The following is a 16,911-nucleotide window of genomic DNA, read 5'->3' on the forward strand; positions in this document are numbered from 1 at the left end:
GTAATCCCAGCCACTCAGGAGGCTGAGGCAGGAGAATAGCTTGAACCCTGGAGGCCGAGGTTGCAGTGAGCCGAGATCGCACCATTGCACTCCAGCCTGGGTGGCAGAGAGAGACTCCGTCTTTAAAAAAAAAAAAAGCATGGAGCTGGGCTTGGTGGCTTACGCCTGTAACCCCAGCATTTTGGGGAGTCGAGGCAGGCGGATCACAAGGTCAAGAGGTCAAGACCATCCCGGCCAACACGGTGAAACCCCATCTCTACTAAAAATACAAAAATCAGCTGGGCGTGGTGGCACGTGCCTGTAGTCCCAGCTACTCAGGAGGCTGAGGCAGGAGAATTGCTTGAACCTGGGAGGTGGAGGTTGCAGTGAGCCGAGATCGTGCCACTGCACTCCAGCCTGGCGACAGAACAAGGACTACGTGTCAAAAAAAAAAAAAAAGCATGGAGCCCAGAGTGACTTGCGGTTACCTCAAACATCAAGCCGTGCTTCTGGCAGAAGCTCTGCACCTCGGGGTAGGCAGTGCTCTGCAGGGCTTCCCTCTCTGCGTCCATATCTGCAGGGAAGGGCATGGAGGATATTAGTGGAAAGGACCCAGAACTCTTCCCAGTCTCATAGCTCTGCTTTTATTTTATTGATAGACTTTTGTCTTTTTTCCCCATTTTTGTGGAAAATGGGATCTCGCTATGTTGGCCAGGCTGGTCTCAAGTTCCTGCCCTCAAGAGATCGTCTCTCCTCTGCCTTCCAAAGTATTGGGATTACAGGCGTGAGCCACTGCGCCTGGCCTACGATTAAAGCCTCATCTGCCGCCACCATCTCAAAAAAAAAAAAAAAAAAGAAAAAGAAAAGAAAAAAATGGCAATAGGCAGTTATTTTATTTATTTTGTGGAGTCTCGCTATGTTTCCTAGGCTCCCTATGTTTCCTATGTTTGTGAAGAGTGCTGTTGAAAACACATGGGTGGGCTGGGCTAGAGAATAACAGGGACAAATATTTCTTTCTTTTCTTTTCCTTGCCTGCCTGCCTGCCTTCCATTCCTTCCTTCCTTCCTTCTTTCCTTCCTTCCTTCCCTCTCTCTTTCTTTCTTTTCTTTTTTCTTTTTTCTTTTTTTTTTTTTTTGAGACAGAGTCTCACTCTGCTGCCCAGGCTGGAATGCAGTGGCACAATCTCAGCTCACTGCAACCTCCGCCTACCAGGTTCAAGCGATTCTCCTGCCTCAGCCTCCAGAGTAGCTGGGATTATAGGCGCACACCACCACACTGGGCTAATTTTTGTATTTTTAGTAGAGACGGGGTTTCACCATGTTGGCCACGCTGGTCTCGAACTCCTGACCTCAGGTGCCTTGGCCTCCTAAAGTGCTGAGATTACAGGCGTGAGCCACCGCACCCAGCCTTTTTTTATTTTATTTTATTTTATTTTTTTACTTTTTGTAGAGATGGGGCCTTCCCGTGCTGCTTAGGCTGGTCTTGAACTCCTGAGCTCAAGCAATCCACCCACCTCAGTGGGACAAATCTACTTTAGATTGAGAGGCAGAGAAGGGCTCCCTGAAGAAGGGGTGTTTGCACTGAGACCCAAAGGATCAGAATAAGAAGGAGAAGAGGGAACAGTGAGAGTGATAGTCCTGATATCAGCCTCATGGCCCTGTGGATTCCCAGATCTATGGGTTCTGGTGTGGATACAACAGGTAGACAAGGAGGTAACTGCATGAGATAAGGTTAAGGAGGTGAGCAGGGTCTGGTCACACAGGGCCATGCAGCTGTGGCAAGATTCTGGCAGTTTTTAAGCCTAACACACAGTACATTGGTCATAAATGTTAGTTGCAACATCATACGCCACTCACAGCAACTCTATCAAGTTGGGTTCTCAGTCTGGCTTCTCGAGGAGGAAACAGAGGGTCCGGGAGGCTCCCACATGAGTCACTACCTGAGCTGCATTCACATTATAGAGGTTTCCCAAGTCTCCCACCTCGGCCTCCCAATGTGCTGGGATTGCAGGCATGAACCGCTGCACCCAGCCCACAAGCTGCAATTACTGAATTGTTTTTTTCTTTTTTTTTTTTTTTGAGATGGAGTCTCGCTCTGTCGCCCAGACTGGAGTGCAGTGGCGCGATCTTGGCTCACTGCAAGCTCCGCCTCCCAGGTTCACGCCATTCTCCTGCCTCAGCCTCCCAAGTAGCTGGGACTACAGGCGCCCGCCACCATGCCCGGCTAATTTTTTGTATTTTTAGTAGAGACGGGGTTTCACCGTGTTAGCCAGGATGGTCTCGATCTCCTGACCTCGTGATCCGCCCGCCTCGGCCTCCCAAAGTGCTGGGATTACAGGCGTGAATCACCGGAATCACCGTGCCTAGCCTGCAATTACTTAATTTATTTGTCCGTTCCCCCAACCAGGATGTAATCTCTATGAGAGCACACATACATAGAGTGGTGTGGCCAGGCACGGTGGCTCATACCTGTAATCCCAGCACTTTGGGAGGCCGAGGGGAGCAGATGACCTGAGGTCAGGAGTTCGACACCAGCCTGGTCAACATGGTGAAACCCCATCTCTACTAAAAATACAAAAATTAGTTGGGCATGGTGGCAGATGGCCTTAATCTCAGCTGCTCGGGAGGCTGAGGCAGGAGAATCCCTTGAACCCAGGAGGCAGAGGTTGTAGTGAGTCCAGATCACACCACTGCACTCCAGCCTGGGCAAAACAGTGAGACTCCATCTCAAAAAAAAAAAAAAAAAAAAAAAAAAAAGAACAATGCCCCGGCAAATGTTCCATAATACTATGTTCTCCAAAACAAATGTTTTTAAATCCGATTTGTATTTTCTGCCAATTTCCGTGGTTTAAATACTCCACCTTGGTTAATATCAAGTTGCCAAGTGACTTCACTGAATGTGGAGTTGGGCAGTGCTGTGTAGCAGCATGCTATTATCTAACATCTCCCGGTTTGTTTATTTTGTTTTTTGAGACAGAATTTTGCTCTGTTGTCCAGGCTGGAGCGCCATGGCACAATCTCGGCTCACTGAAACCTCCCAGATTCAAGGGATTCTCCTGCCTCAGCCTCCCGAGTAGCTGGGATTACAGGCACCCACCACCATGCCTGGCTAATCTTTTGTATTTTTAGTAGAGACAGGTTTTCACCATGCTGCCCAGGTTGGTCTTCAACTCCTGAGCTCAGGTGATCCACCTGCCTCAGCCTCCCAAAGTGCTGGGATTACAGGCATGAAACACGGTATTGGTTCACGTCTAGGTCTCTTAAAGGACTCCATGAGCCGTGCCCATCGCCCTGACACTGCCTGAGAGTGCCCACCTGCCTCTGAGCCCCCATCCATACACTGCACCTTACCTGAGACCGTGGAACTGATGAAGATGGTCACACCGGTGGGTGGAGGTGGTGGGAGGGGGCCGGCTTCACCCTGCAGAAGCCGCCGGCGGGTACTCGGGCTAAGGGGGCCCACGCTCATTGCTGCCCACCCACTGAGATGACCCTTCCCCTGGAAAGGGCCCGGGGCTCAGAGACCTCACGCCAGCAGCCAGGCAGCCTTCCTGGGAGGCCAGCCGGGCAGGGCCATCAGGAACAGGGAGTCAGTTTCACCTTCCGAGGCTCCCCCAGTGACCTGCAGCTCCCACCACCTCCAGCGCCTCTGGGGAGCTGAACCAGCTCCTCTCCACTGCTTTCCTTGGTCTGCAAGCACTCATGGAGGGATATTAGACAGTGGCCTCCCCGCCAAGACCTCTGGATATTGGCTCCTTTAGGCACGGGAGTCCTCTTCCCAGCTCCTCGTCCTCAGAGCTCAGTGGTCGCCACAGCAACTGTGGTTTCCCAGTGCTGGGAGTTGGGCCCGGGGACCAGCCAACCTCTTGAACACCTGGGTCCCCTGGGGCCTGCCCATGTAAATTGAGCCTGAACCCAGGTGTACGGAGGAGATGCTGGGAGCCATGCCCAGCCCCACAGCCCAGACAAGAAAGACAAACGCTTGACGAAAGTCTCACTCCATCCTGCCCTTACCACCCCCTCCCACGAGGCAAAGTCCTTCCACGTCCAGGCACCGCACGTACTATTTCAACCAGCTGTTCTCACTTGGGGACCATTCAGCCCCCAGGGGACACTTGCAATATCTGGAGACCTTTTCAGTTGCCACGAGTGGGGGATGATACTGGCATCGTGTGAGTAGAGACCAGGGATGCTGCTCAACATCTTACAATGCCCAGGAAGCCCCCACAAAGAATGATCCATCCCCAGTTGTCAGCAGTAGTTAAAAAACTGAGAAACCAGTTTTAGGCCAGGTGCAGTGGCTCATGCCTATAATCCCAGCACTTTGGGAGGCCGAGGCAGATGGATCACTTGAGGTCAGGAGTTCAAACCAGCCTGGCCAACATGGTGAAACCCCGTCTCTATGAAAAATACAAAAATTAGCCGGGCATGATGGCACAGGCCTGTAGTCCTAGCTACTTGGGAGGCTGAGACAGGAGAAACACTTGAACTCAGGAGGTGGAGGTTGCAGTGAACTGAGATCGCGCCACTGCACTCCAGCCTGTTGACAGAGCAAGACACTATCTCAAAAGTAAAAAGAAAAAAAGAAAGAAAACAGTTTTAAATCAACTCTAGTAGCTGGGCACGGTGGCTTGTTCCAGTAATCCCAGCTATTCAAGAGGCCAGGGTGGGAGGATCACTTGAGCCAGGAGTTCAAAACCCGCCTGGGCAACCCAGTGAGACCTTATCTCTGCAAAAAAAAAAAAAAAAGCTTTTTAAAAATATAGACATGGGCCAGGAGCAGTGGTGTCTCACGCCTGTAATCTCAACACTTTGGGAGGCCGAGGCAGGCGGATCACCTGAGGTCGGGAGTTTGAGACAAGCCTGACCAACATGGAAAAATCCCATCTCTTCTAAAACTACAAAATTAGCCGGGTGTGGTGGTGCATGCCTATAATCCTAGCTACTCGGGAGGCTGAGGCAGGAGAATCACTTGAACCAGCGGGGTGGAGGTTGCAGTGAGCCGAGATCCTGCCACTGCACTCCAGCCTGGGCAACGAAATTTCCGTCTCAAAAAAAAATACAAAAAACAATGTAGCCATGGCATGGTGGTGTGGCCTGTTGTCCCAGCTACTAGGGAGGCTGAAATGGGAGGATGGCATAAGCCCAAGAGTTCAAAGCTGCTGTGAGCTACGACCACGTGCCTGTAATCCCACTGCTTTGGGAGGCCAAGGTAGATGGATCACTTGAGGTCATGAGTTCAAGACCAGCCTGTCCAACATGGTGAAACCCGTCTCTACTAAAAATACAGAAATTAACCAAGAGGGGTGGTGCGCCCCTGTAGTCCCAGCTACTCGGGAGGCTGAGGCAGGGGCATCGCTTGAACCTGGGAGGCAGAGGTTGAAGTGAGCCAAAATCGTGCCACTGCATTCCAGCCTAAGTGACAGAGGGAGACTCCATCTCAAAAATAAATAAATAAATAAATAAATGAACAATATGATTAAATAAATAAATAAACTCTAGCTAGTTATCTTTGCCTGCAGAAGTTTGTTGTTATGTGATACAGGGTCTTGCTCTGCCACCCAGGCTGGAGTGCAGTGGTGCGATCATAGCTCACTGCAGCCTCCATTTCCTGGGCTCAAGTGATCCTCCCATCTCAGCCTCCCAAGTAGCTGGGACTACAGGTGTGCACCATCATGTCTGGTTAATTTTTTTTTTTGAGACGGAGTCTCACTCTGTCACCCAGGCTGGAGTTCAGTGGCGTGATCTCCACCTCCCAGGTTCACGCCATTCTCCTGCCTCAGCCTCTCGAGTAGCTGGGACCACAGGTGCCCACCACCACGCCCAGCTAATTTTTTATATTTTTAGTAGAAACAGGGTTTCACCATGTTAGCCAGGATGGTCTCAATCTCCTGACCTTGTGATCTGCCCGCCTTGGCCTCCCAAAGTGCTGGGATTACAGGTGTGAGCCACTGCACCCGGCCATGTCTGATTAATTTTTTTTTAATTTTGTCTAGAGTCTGGGCACAGTGGCTCATGCCTATAATCCCAGCACTTTGGGAGTCCAAGATGGGCGAATCATTTGAGCTCAGGAGTCCAGGATCAGCCTGGCCAACATGGTAAAACCTTGTCTCTACTAAAACTACAAAAATTAGCTGGACATGATGGTGCACACCTGTAGCCCCAGCTATTTGAGAGGCTGAGGCATGGGAATCGCTTGAACCTGGGAGGCAGAGAGGTTGCAGTGAGCCAAGATCATACCACTGCACTCCAGCCTGGGCGACAGAGTGAGACTCCATCTCAAAAAATAAAAAATAAAATAAAATAAAAATTTTTGGCCAGGCACAGTGGCTCACGCCTGTAATCCCAGCACTTTGGGAGGCCGAGGTGGGTGGATCACCTGAGGTCAGGAGTTCCAGACCAGCCTGGCCAACATGGTGAAACCCCGTCTCTACCAAAAATACAAAAAATTAGCTGGGCGTGATGGCACACACCTGTAGTCCCAGCTACTTGGGAGGCTGAGGCAGGAGAATGACTTGAACCTGGGAGGCAGGGTTGCAGTGAGCCGAGATCGCACCATTACACTCCAGCCTGGGCAACAGAGGTGAAACTTCATCTCAAAAAAAAATTTTTTTTTGGTAGAGATGGGGTCTCACTGGGTTGAGTTCAAGGCTGGAACTTGGCAGGCTCCTGGCAATAAGGGATCCTCCCACCCGAGCCTCCCAAAGTGCTGATATTACAAGCGTGAGCCCCCCGCCCAGCCATGATCTGACATTATTGAAAATGCCCTCGCGGCCAGGCGCGTTGGCTCAAGCCTGTAATCCCAGCACTTTGGGAGGCTGAGACGGGCGGATCACAAGGTCAGGAGATCGAGACCATCCTGGCTAACACGGTGAAACCCCGTCTCTACTAAAAAATACAAAAAACTAGCCGGGCGAGGTGGCGGGCGCCTGTAGTCCCAGCTACTCGGGAGGCTGAGGCAGGAGAATGGCGTAAACTCGGGAGGCAGAGCTTGCAGTGAGCTGAGATCCGGCCACTGTACTCCAGCCTGGGCGACAGAGCGAGACTCCGTCTCAAAAAAAAAAAAAGGAAATGCCCTGGCGACCTGAATCCTGCCCCATCTCTTCGCAGCAGTAGCAAACCACCGCTGGAGGCAGAGAGAACACGCGTGTACCTTGACATCCATGGGTCTGGTTTGAATGCCGGCTCCTCCATCGCCCTCCTGGAGGACTTACACAAGTGGCCTCCCTCCCAGGGCCTCAGCCGCATAGTCTGTGAAATGAAAATAAGAGCCATTCAGGGCGCTCGTCTCTGCAGCAATACATGAGGTAGCGCAATGTGTTCGCAGATCAAAATTAATGCCAAAAATATCCACCTTGAACAAAACATCAACAAGGCAGTTGGGAGATAGGTCTGTAAAATGCCCAGCATGTAGTGAGCCCTCAACAAAACAGTGATATTGATTCTACTGAGTCAACTGTATTTTCAAACCTTTGTATCTTTGCTCTTACTATCCTCTCTGCCTCGACTTCCCTTCCCTGCCTTGTCCACCCAGGACAGACTCTGCCATTGAGGGATCCCCAAGAGCACCCTCAAGTTCCACGATTCCTTAGGACTCAGAGAATTTAAAAATGGTGTTATATCCCAGGCAAGGTGGCTCACGTCTGTAATCCCAGCACTTTAGGAGGCCAAGGAGGGCTAATCACTTGAGGTCAGGAGTTGGAGACCAGCCCGGCCAACATGGTGAAACCCTGTCTCTACTAAAAATACAAAAATTAGCCGGGCATGACGGTGCATGTCTGTAATCCCAGCTACTTGGGGGGCTGAGACATGAAAATCCCTTGAACCCGGGAGGCGGAGGTTGCAGTGAGCTGAGATCACACCACACCCAGTCTCGGCAACAGAGCGACATTCCATCTCAACACAAAACAAAACAAAACAAAACAAAACAAAACAAAACAGAAAAAGCTGTAAAATAGGTACTCATAGGTTATGATGAATGGATATAAATTAAAATCAGCCAAGGGGCCAGGCACAGTGGCTCATGCCTATAATCTCGGCACTTTGAGAGGCTGAGATGGGGGATTGCTTGAGCCCAGGAGTTCAAGACCAGCCCGGGCAACAAGGGAGACAGCGTCTCTACAAAATAAAAAATTATCCAGGGCCAGATATGGTGGTTCACGCCTGTAATCCCAGCACTTTGGGAGTCCAAGGGTTCAAGACCAGCCTGGGCAACATGATGAAACCCCATCTCTACAAAAAAATTTAAAAATTAGCCAGATGTGGTGGTGCATACCTGTAGTCCCAGCTATTCACAAGGCTGAGGTGAGAGGATCACTTGAGCCTGGGAGGCAGAGGTTGCAGTGAACCAAGATCGCAACACTGTACTCCAGCCTGGGAAATGGAGCGAGACCCTATCTCAAAAAAAAAAAAAAAAAAAAAATCAGCTGGGCATGGTGATTCATGTCTGTGGTCCTAGCTACTTGGGAGGCTGAGATGAGAGAATCACTTGAACCCAGGAGGTTGCGGCTGCAGTGAGCCATAATTATGCCACTGTACTCCAGCCTGGGCAACAGAGTGAGACTCTGCCTCAAAAAATAAAATAAGATCAGGCACAGGAAGAGGCATCCAGGGCAGGGCCCAGGAGAGACCAGGTGTGAGATTTCAGTTGTCCCCTCCCAGTGATGTTGTGTGGCCAGCACTTAAATCTCCCAGCAGTGACGTGTGACAACATGCATAGTTTGGCACCAACTAGGAAAGCTCTCCTGAGCCTTGGTGTCTGGGGTTTTTATTGGGGGTTGGTCATGTAGAAATCACTGATCACCTGCATGGCTGACTTTAATCCCCAGCCCCTCCAGGGGTCAACCAATATCGCATGACTCAAAGCTCCCTCTCTAAGTCGTGTTGTTAGTATCCAGTGTGAGCCAAGGCTCTCCAGGTAAACAAAGACACTCTTATCGCTTTCCAAGGGCTTAGAGGTCACTTCCCAGGAGCAGGTCAAGAGCTACACCTTTAACGTGTGGCGTGTGGACAACTCAGGCCTGCTGAGTTAATTCTTTTTTTTTCTTTTTTTTCTTTTTTAAGAGTCAGGGTCAGCCAGGCACAGTGACTCACATCTGTAATCCCAGCACTTTGGTATGCTGAGGCAGGCAGATCGCCTGAGGTCGGGAGTTTGAGACCAGCCTGGCCAACATGGAGAAAACCTGTCTCTACTAAAAATACAAAATTAGCTGGGCGTGATGGTGCATGCCGGGGAGGCTGAGGCAGGAGAATTGCTTGAACCCAGGAGGCGGAGGTTGTGGTGAGCTGAGATCGTGCCATTGCACTCCAGCCTGGGCAACAAGAGCGAAACTCCGTCTCAAAGAAAGAAAAAAGAGTCAGGGTCTTGCTTTGTCACCCCGGCTGGAGTGCAGTGGTACTATTGTGGCTCACTGCAGCCTCCATCTCCTGTCCTCAAGTGATCCTCCCACCTCAGCCTCCTGAGTAGCTGGGACTACAGGCACACAACACCATGCCCAGCTAGATAGGCACACACCACCATGCCCAGCTAGTTTTTTAAGTTTGCTTTTTTTTTTTTTTTAAGAGATAGGGTCTCACTCTGTTGCCCAGATTAGAGTGCAGTGACATGATCATAGCTCACTACAGCCTTGAACTCCAGGATTCAAGCCATCCTCCTGCCTCAACCTCTCAAGTAGCTGGAACTATAGGCATGTGCCACCATGCTAGGCTTAAGTTTTTTATTTTTTGTAGAGACGGGGGTCTCACTATGTTGCCCAGGCTGGTCTTGAACTCTTGGCCTCAAGCCATCCTCCTGCCTCAGCCTCCCAAAGTGCTGGGATTAGAGGCATGAGCCACCATGTGCGGCCAGAATTAATTATTTTCTCAACAGTAAAGGCCCAGTAAGTAGAGTTGAGTGTCACCATTTGACAGATGAGAAAACTGCAGCTTAGAATGAGAAAGTTCTCACCAGCTAGAAGGGCAGAGTCAGGGAGCGAGTGCTGGTCTACTCCCTCTCCTCCAGGGACCCTGCCCCCATAAACCCTGCCCAGCCACCCAGCCACCTTCCCACAACTCACCCGGATACCACAGTTTAGCTGCAGCCTGCTGATCTCACTGCGGCTCCAGTTCTTGGTCCCAGCATCCCTCCAGACCTCTCTTAGCACCTCCTCCCCAATCTTCTGACCTTGAATTTGCCTCCACCACAATTTCTGGTCCTTCTCTCGTTTTCCTGGGTCGCAGCAGGCTCCTTGGACCTGAATTCACTTCAGGGCATGGCCACACTCCCTCGGTTACTGCCTCCTGATGTTCGCAGGAGGATCAGAGGCTTTGACCTTGACTTTCACCTCTAGGCTTTTTCCTACTGTCTATCCCAGGCTTCCTCCATCTCAGTATGACAGACATTTGAGGCCAGATCATCCTCTGTGGTGGTAATTGTCCCATGCATTTTAGGATGTTGCAAAACATTTCCGGCCCCCACCCACTAGATTTCAACAGCACACACCCCCCGCCACCACCACCACCAAAGTCTTGACAATTAAAAAGTATCCCTAGGCTGAATGTGGTGGCTCACGCCTCTAATCCCAGCACTTTGAGGGGCAAAGCAGGCAGATTGCTTGAGGCCAGGAGTTCGAGACCAGCCTGGCCAACATGGCGAAACCCCATCTCTACTAAAAATACAAAAATTAGCTGGCATGGTGGCATGTACCTGTAATCCCAGCTACTTGGAAGCCTGAGGCAGGAGAATCACTTGAACCCGGGAAGCGGAGGTTGCAGTGAGCAGAGATCATGCCACTCCAACCTGGGCGACAGAGCGAGACTGAGACTCCATCTAAAAAAAAAAAAAAAAAAAAAGTCTCGGCCAGGCGCAGTGGCTCGTGCCTGTAATCCCAGCACTTTGGGAGGCCGAGGTAGGCAGATCACAAGGTCAGGAGATCGAGACCATCCTGGCTAACACGGTGAAATCCATCTCTACTAAAAATACAAAAAATTAGCAGGGTGTGTGGCGGGTGCCTGTAATCCCAGCTACTTGGGAGGCTGAGGCAGGAGAATGGCATGAACCTGGGAGGCGGAGCTTGCAGTGAGCCGAGATCGTGCCACTGCACTCCAGCCTGGGCAACAGAGCAAGACTCCATCTCAAAAAAAAAAAAAAAAAAAAGTCTCCCTAGACATTGCAATGTCTCCTAGGGGGCAGAATTCCCTTACTTGAGAACCCCTAGTCTAATGCATTTAGCTTATTTCAACCTCAGGGCCTTTGCACGTCCTGTACCTTAATGTTCTATGCTGCATCTGTTCATGTCATTCACATTTTAGCTTCAATGCTACCTCCTCCTGAGAGGCTGTCTCTGACCATCCCATTGCGTAGTGACCCCTTAAGTCACTCCCAATGCCATCGCCCTATTTTAATTTTCTGCATGGTACTCACCACCAGCTGATATGTTTCTACGTGTTATTGTTTGTCTCTCCCATGAGAAAGTGAATTCCATGAGCCCAAGGATCTTGTCTGGTAAGGTTGGCATGCCTGGCACATAGTAGGTGCTCAGTAAATTATCATCACAACAGGTTCCTCCACAACTGTTTCTCTTTCTTGACTTCTGTTTGTTGCTGAAGAAGACAGCTAAGCAAGATTGGGCTTCCCCAGTAAGGACAGAGGCCCTTTGCAGTGTTAGCGTTCTGGCTGTCCTGGGGGCTCCAGCCTCTCTTTTGCCCTTGCTGGTAGCGGAAGGGCCAATATAGACTCCTCTGGTGAAATAGGTTAGAGAGGAGTTTCCTGGCCTCGGCGCCACCCAGAAGACAAGCCCCTAGCTATCCTAGTAACTTTTGTCTTACGTATTTTATGTGTCTCTCCTTGCCCAATTCTCCCAGCAACTGGGATAATGAAAGAAATTGTTTGCACTCGGGCCCCAGCTTAGCCGGGCATTCAGCCCAGACTTGGTGGTTAACCATTGTGTGCCAGGCTGATACGGCTTCTCGTAAAAGATGCCATTTGCTCACAGTCTAGAAGTTGCTAGTTGGTTGGCATTTGGCATTAGCCGTCCACGTTATTACCCCAAGAGATGGACATTATGATCCTGTTTCATGGATGAAGGAAACAAGATGCGGAAAGGTGAAGTCCCTTGCCTGTGACGCTTCACCACTGTGCACCTGAATTTTCTCACTAACATCCTGGGTTGGTGAGACAGTGAAACGCATTTATACAGAGAGTGAGACTAACACCACGCCTGCATCACAGGAAGGGCCTGTGAGATGTTAGCCATGATTAATTACCATTAAAACTCCAAGGCCGGGCACAGTGGCTCATGCCTGTAACTCCAGCACTTTGGGAGGCCAAGGCAGGTGGATCACCTGAGGTCAGGAGTTCGAGACCAGCCTGGACAACATGGTGAGACCCCATCTCTACTAAAAATACAAAAATTAGCTGGGTGTGGTGACTCACGCCTGTAATCCCAGCTACTTGGGAGGCTGAACCACAAGAATTTGAACCCAGTAGGTAGAGGTTTCAGTGAGCTGAAAGCACACCACTGCACTCCAGCCTGGGCAACAGAGCAAGACTCCGTCTCAGAAACAAAAACAAACAAAAAATCAGTCCTGCCAGTTTCACTCAATGAGTGGTAGAGTTGGGATTCAATCCCAGTTCGGCCTCCAAGATCAAGGTTCCAGTGAGCGTTAAGGAAACCTGTCTCTAGACCAGGCTTTCCTGCCGACATTTGGGACCAGACTATCCTTTGTTTGGGGACCTGTCCTATGCAACGTGCGGCGTTGAGCAGCATCCCTGGCCTCCACCCACAAGACGCAAGTAGCACGCACATGCTCCAATCACGACAACCGCAAGTGTTTTCCGTCATTGCCGAGTGTCCTCTAGGGAACAGAGTCAACCACTCCCTCACTGCCCCACCTTGAGAATCACTGCTCTACTGACAGACATAATAAAGCTACTATATTTAATAATAATGTTACTCTGTTTAATAATGTTACTATATTTTCAGGGATAGAAGTTTCAGATGCTTGGTCAGGCGTGGTGGCTCACGCCTGTAATCCCAGCACTGTGGGAGGTCGAGGTGGGCGAATAACCTGAGGTCAGGAGTTTGAGACCAGCCTGGCCAATATGGTGAGACCCCGTCTCTACTAAAACCAAAAATTAGCCGGGCATGGTGGCAGGCACCTGTAATCCCAGCTACTTGGGAGGCTGAGGCAGAAGGATCACTTAAACCTGGGAGGCAGAGGTTGTAGTGAGCAGAGATTGCACCACTGCATTCCAGCCTGGACGACAGAGCCAGACTACACTCCATCTCAAAAAAAAAAAAAAAGAAGAAGAAGAAGAAGTTTCAGGTGCTGCCAGGCACCGTGGCATGCTCCTGTAGTCCCACCTACTGGGGAGGCCAAGGTGGGAGGGTCACTCAAGGCCAGGAGTTCAAGACCAGCCTGGGCAACATAGTGAGACCCCATCTCTACAACAACAACAATAACAAAAAATTAGCCGGGCGTGGTGGTGCGTGCCTGTACTCCCAGCTACTCGGGAGGTTGAGGTGAGAGGATCGCTTGAGCCCAGAAAGTCAAGGCTGCAGTGAGATATGATTGCCTCGCTGCACTCCAGCCTGGGCAACAGAGCAAAACCCTGTCTCTTTAAAAAAAAAAAAAAAAAAAGGAAAAAGAAACAAAGTTTTGGGTGCTGAAATTTTAGGAAATATACTGTTTCCAATACTCCAAACAACCTGAGGACTTCAATTTACTGTCCCAGTTCATTGATGATGATGAAAATAGGCTTCCAGACCAACATGATGAAACCCCGTCTCCACTAAAAATACAAAAATTAACTGGGCATGATGGCAGGTGCCTGTAATCCCAGCTACTCAGGAGGCTGAGGCAGGAGAATCACATGATCCCGGAAGGCGGAGGTTACAGTGAGCTGAGATCACGCCACTGCACTCCAGTCTGGGTGACAGAGTGAGACGGCGTCTCAAAAAAAAAAAAAAAAAAAAAAGAAAGAAAAAGAAAATAGGCTTCAAAGAAGTTAAACAATTTCCCAAGGTTCCTTGGCAAAGAAGTGAGCTAGCAGTCAAATTCGCATATGATTCCAAAACTCAACAGTTATTGGCTAAACTGGAAAGTATAGATATTAAAAAATTATTGGTAAAGCTTTTGGAGTGAGACAGTGGTATTGTGGCGAGGTTTCTCTTTTTTTGTTTTTGTTTTTGCTTTTTTTGAGACAGGGTTTTGCTCTTGTTGCCCAGGCTGGAGTGCAATGGCGTGATCTTGGCTCGCTGCAACCTCCGCCTCCCACGTTCAAGCAATTCTCCTATGTAGCTGGGATTACAGGCATCTGCCACCATGCCTGGCTAATATTTTGTATTTTTAGTAGAGATGGGGTTTCACCATGTTAGCCAGGCTGGTCTGGAACTCCTGACCTCAGGTGATGGACCCACCTCGGCCTCCCAAAGTGCTGGGATTTACAGGCATGAGCCACCATGCCCGTCCTGGTTAGGTTTTTAAAGAGTCTGGCCCAGGTGCAGTGCCTCATGCCTGTTATCCCAACAGTTTGGGAGGCTAAGGCAGGAGGATCACTTAAGCTCAGGAGTTCAAGACCTGACTGGCCAAGATAGTGACACTCCATTTTTACAAAAAATTAAAAAATTAACTAGACACGGTGGCATGTGCCTGTGGTCCCAGCTACTCTGAGGTGGAAGGATCACTTCAACCCAAGAGGCTGCAATGAGTCATGATTATGCCACTGTGCTCCAGCCTGGGCAACAGAGCGAGACCCTGTCTCAAAAAAAAAAAAGTGTGTATGTTTTAGAGACATATAACAAAATATTTACGGAATGATAAGATAACTGAGATTTGCTTCAAAATAATACCTGACAGGAAGACTAATGGGGTGGGGGCAGGGTTGGCGAGGTTGAGTAGGGGGTGATGGTGGTTGAGGGGGGTTCGGTTCATTATACTTATTCTGCCTGCTTTACTGAGTGTTTTAAATTCCCTATCAGAATATGCTTCAATTTTGTACTGTTAAAAAATAGTGGCTGGGGCCGGGCACAGTGATTCATGCCTGGAATCCCAGCACTTTGGGAGGCTGAGGCAGGTCAGTCACTTGAGGCCTAGAGTTTTAGACCAGCCTGGCCAACATGGTGAAATCCTATCTCTACTAAAAATACAAAAAAAAAAAAATTGGCCAGGCGTGGTGGTGCACGCCTGTAATCCCAGCTACTTGGGAGGCTGAGGCACAAGAATTGCTCAAACCCAGGAGGCAGAGGTTTCAGTGAGCTGAGATCACACCACTGCACTCCAGCCTGGGGGACAGAGCGAGACTGTCTCAAAAAAAAAAAAAAAAAAAAAAATAGTGGCTGGGAATGTTGGCTCACGCCTGTAATTCCAGCATTTTGGGAGGCTGAGGCAGGAGGATTGCTTGAGCCCAGGAGTTCGAGACCAGCCTGGGCAACATAGCGAAATCCCATCTCTACAAAAACAGAAAATAAACATTTACCACACATGGTGGTGCATGCCTGTAGTCCCAGCTACTGGGGAGGCTGAGTTGGGAAGATCACTTGAGCCCAAGAACTTGAGGCTGCTGTGAGGTGTGCCTGAGTGACAGAGCAAGACTCTTTAAAAAAAAAAAAAAAAATCATGATTATCCTTATGCATTGAGTAACCACGAGCCCAGGGCTAGGGGATTTCTGTGCCGTCAACCTTAGAACCAACACAGGGGTTAGGAGTGCGGAGCTGACCCCTGCAGTCAAAAATCTGCACGTCACTTTTGACTACCAACAGTCTACTATTGACCTGATGACATAAATGGTCGATGAACACTGATTTTCTACATTCTATGTATGCTATACTGTATTCTTGCAATAAGTAAGCTAGAGAAAAGCAAATGTCACTCAAAAAATTCTGGTGGGTTTTTTTGTTTGGTTGGGTTTTTGTTTTGTTTTGTTTCATTATTTGAGACGGAGTCTCACTCTGTTGCCCAGGCTAGAGTGCACTGGCATGACCTCAATTCACTGCAACCTCTGCCTCCCGGGTTCAAGTGATTCTCTTGCCTCAGCCTTCTGAGTAGCTGGAGTTACAGGCACCCACCACCACGCCTGGTTAATTTTTGTATTTTTAGTAGAGGCAGGGTTTTGCCATGTTGGCTGGGCTGGTCTTGAACTCCTGGCCTCCAAAGTGCTGGGATTACAGGAGTGAGCCACCGTGCCCGTCCAGAAACTTCAAAGGAAGAGAAAACATATTTACTATGGATGAGGTGGAAGTGGATCATCACAAAAGCATTCATCCTTGTCGTCTTCACCTCCAGTAAGCTAAAGAGAAGGAGGAGGAAGAGGAGGAAGAAGAGAAGGAGGGCTTGGTCTTCCTGTCTCAGGGGTGGCAGAGGTGGAAAAAAATCCACACCTAAGTACACCCATGCAGTTCAAACTCGTGTTGTTCAAGGATTAACTGCACTTCCTTCGTCATCCCTGCGTGGTTAACGTTATAATACCCACTTTGCAGAAGAGGAATCTAAGCTGGGAGATGTTAATAAACCCAATTAAACTGAGGAAGGAGGTGGCCTGGCTGCGCATGAGTGGGGAAAGAGCGCCCCCTGGAGGCCATCACGCGAATGACCAAAAGCAGCTTGAACCCAGGGAGAGGGTGCAGAGAGGCGCTGGACAGGGAGCAACATTGGGGGAGAAGGGTAAAAAGAGAAAAAAGCAACAAAGATAAAGAATATTTTTTTCCAATTTTTTATTGTGTCCAAATAATACATAATATTTAAATACTTTTTTTTTTTTTAGACGGAGTCTCACTCTGTTGCCCAGTCTGGAGTTCAGTGGTGCGATCTCGGCTCACTGCAAGCTCCGCCTCCCAGGTTCATGCCATTCTCCTGCCTCAGCCTCCTGAGTAGCTGGGACTACAGGCGCCCACCACCACTCCAGGCTAATTTTTGTATTTTTTAGTAGAGACGGGGTTTCACTGTGTTAGCCAG

At 49.5% G+C, this 16,911-nt stretch overlaps 1 protein-coding gene and 1 long non-coding RNA gene across 5 annotated transcripts in view; one reads left to right on the forward strand and one right to left on the reverse strand.

Annotated features, from left to right (window-relative positions):
* SMIM7 (small integral membrane protein 7) overlaps positions 1 to 16,911 on the forward strand; it is a 357,382-nt gene that overhangs the window by 279,717 nt on the left and 60,754 nt on the right. The window lies entirely within an intron of this gene.
* On the reverse strand, positions 474 to 10,632 carry LOC126942403 (uncharacterized). The gene is made up of 3 exons (XR_007721544.1): positions 10,034 to 10,632; positions 7,132 to 7,229; positions 474 to 553 (listed from the first exon to the last, which is right to left on the reverse strand). It is a non-coding gene; the product is annotated as an uncharacterized LOC126942403 (long non-coding RNA).

The sequence above is a fragment of the Macaca thibetana genome, chromosome 19 (genome assembly GCF_024542745.1).
Source record: "Macaca thibetana thibetana isolate TM-01 chromosome 19, ASM2454274v1, whole genome shotgun sequence".
Classification (NCBI taxonomy): Eukaryota; Metazoa; Chordata; class Mammalia; order Primates; family Cercopithecidae; genus Macaca; species Macaca thibetana.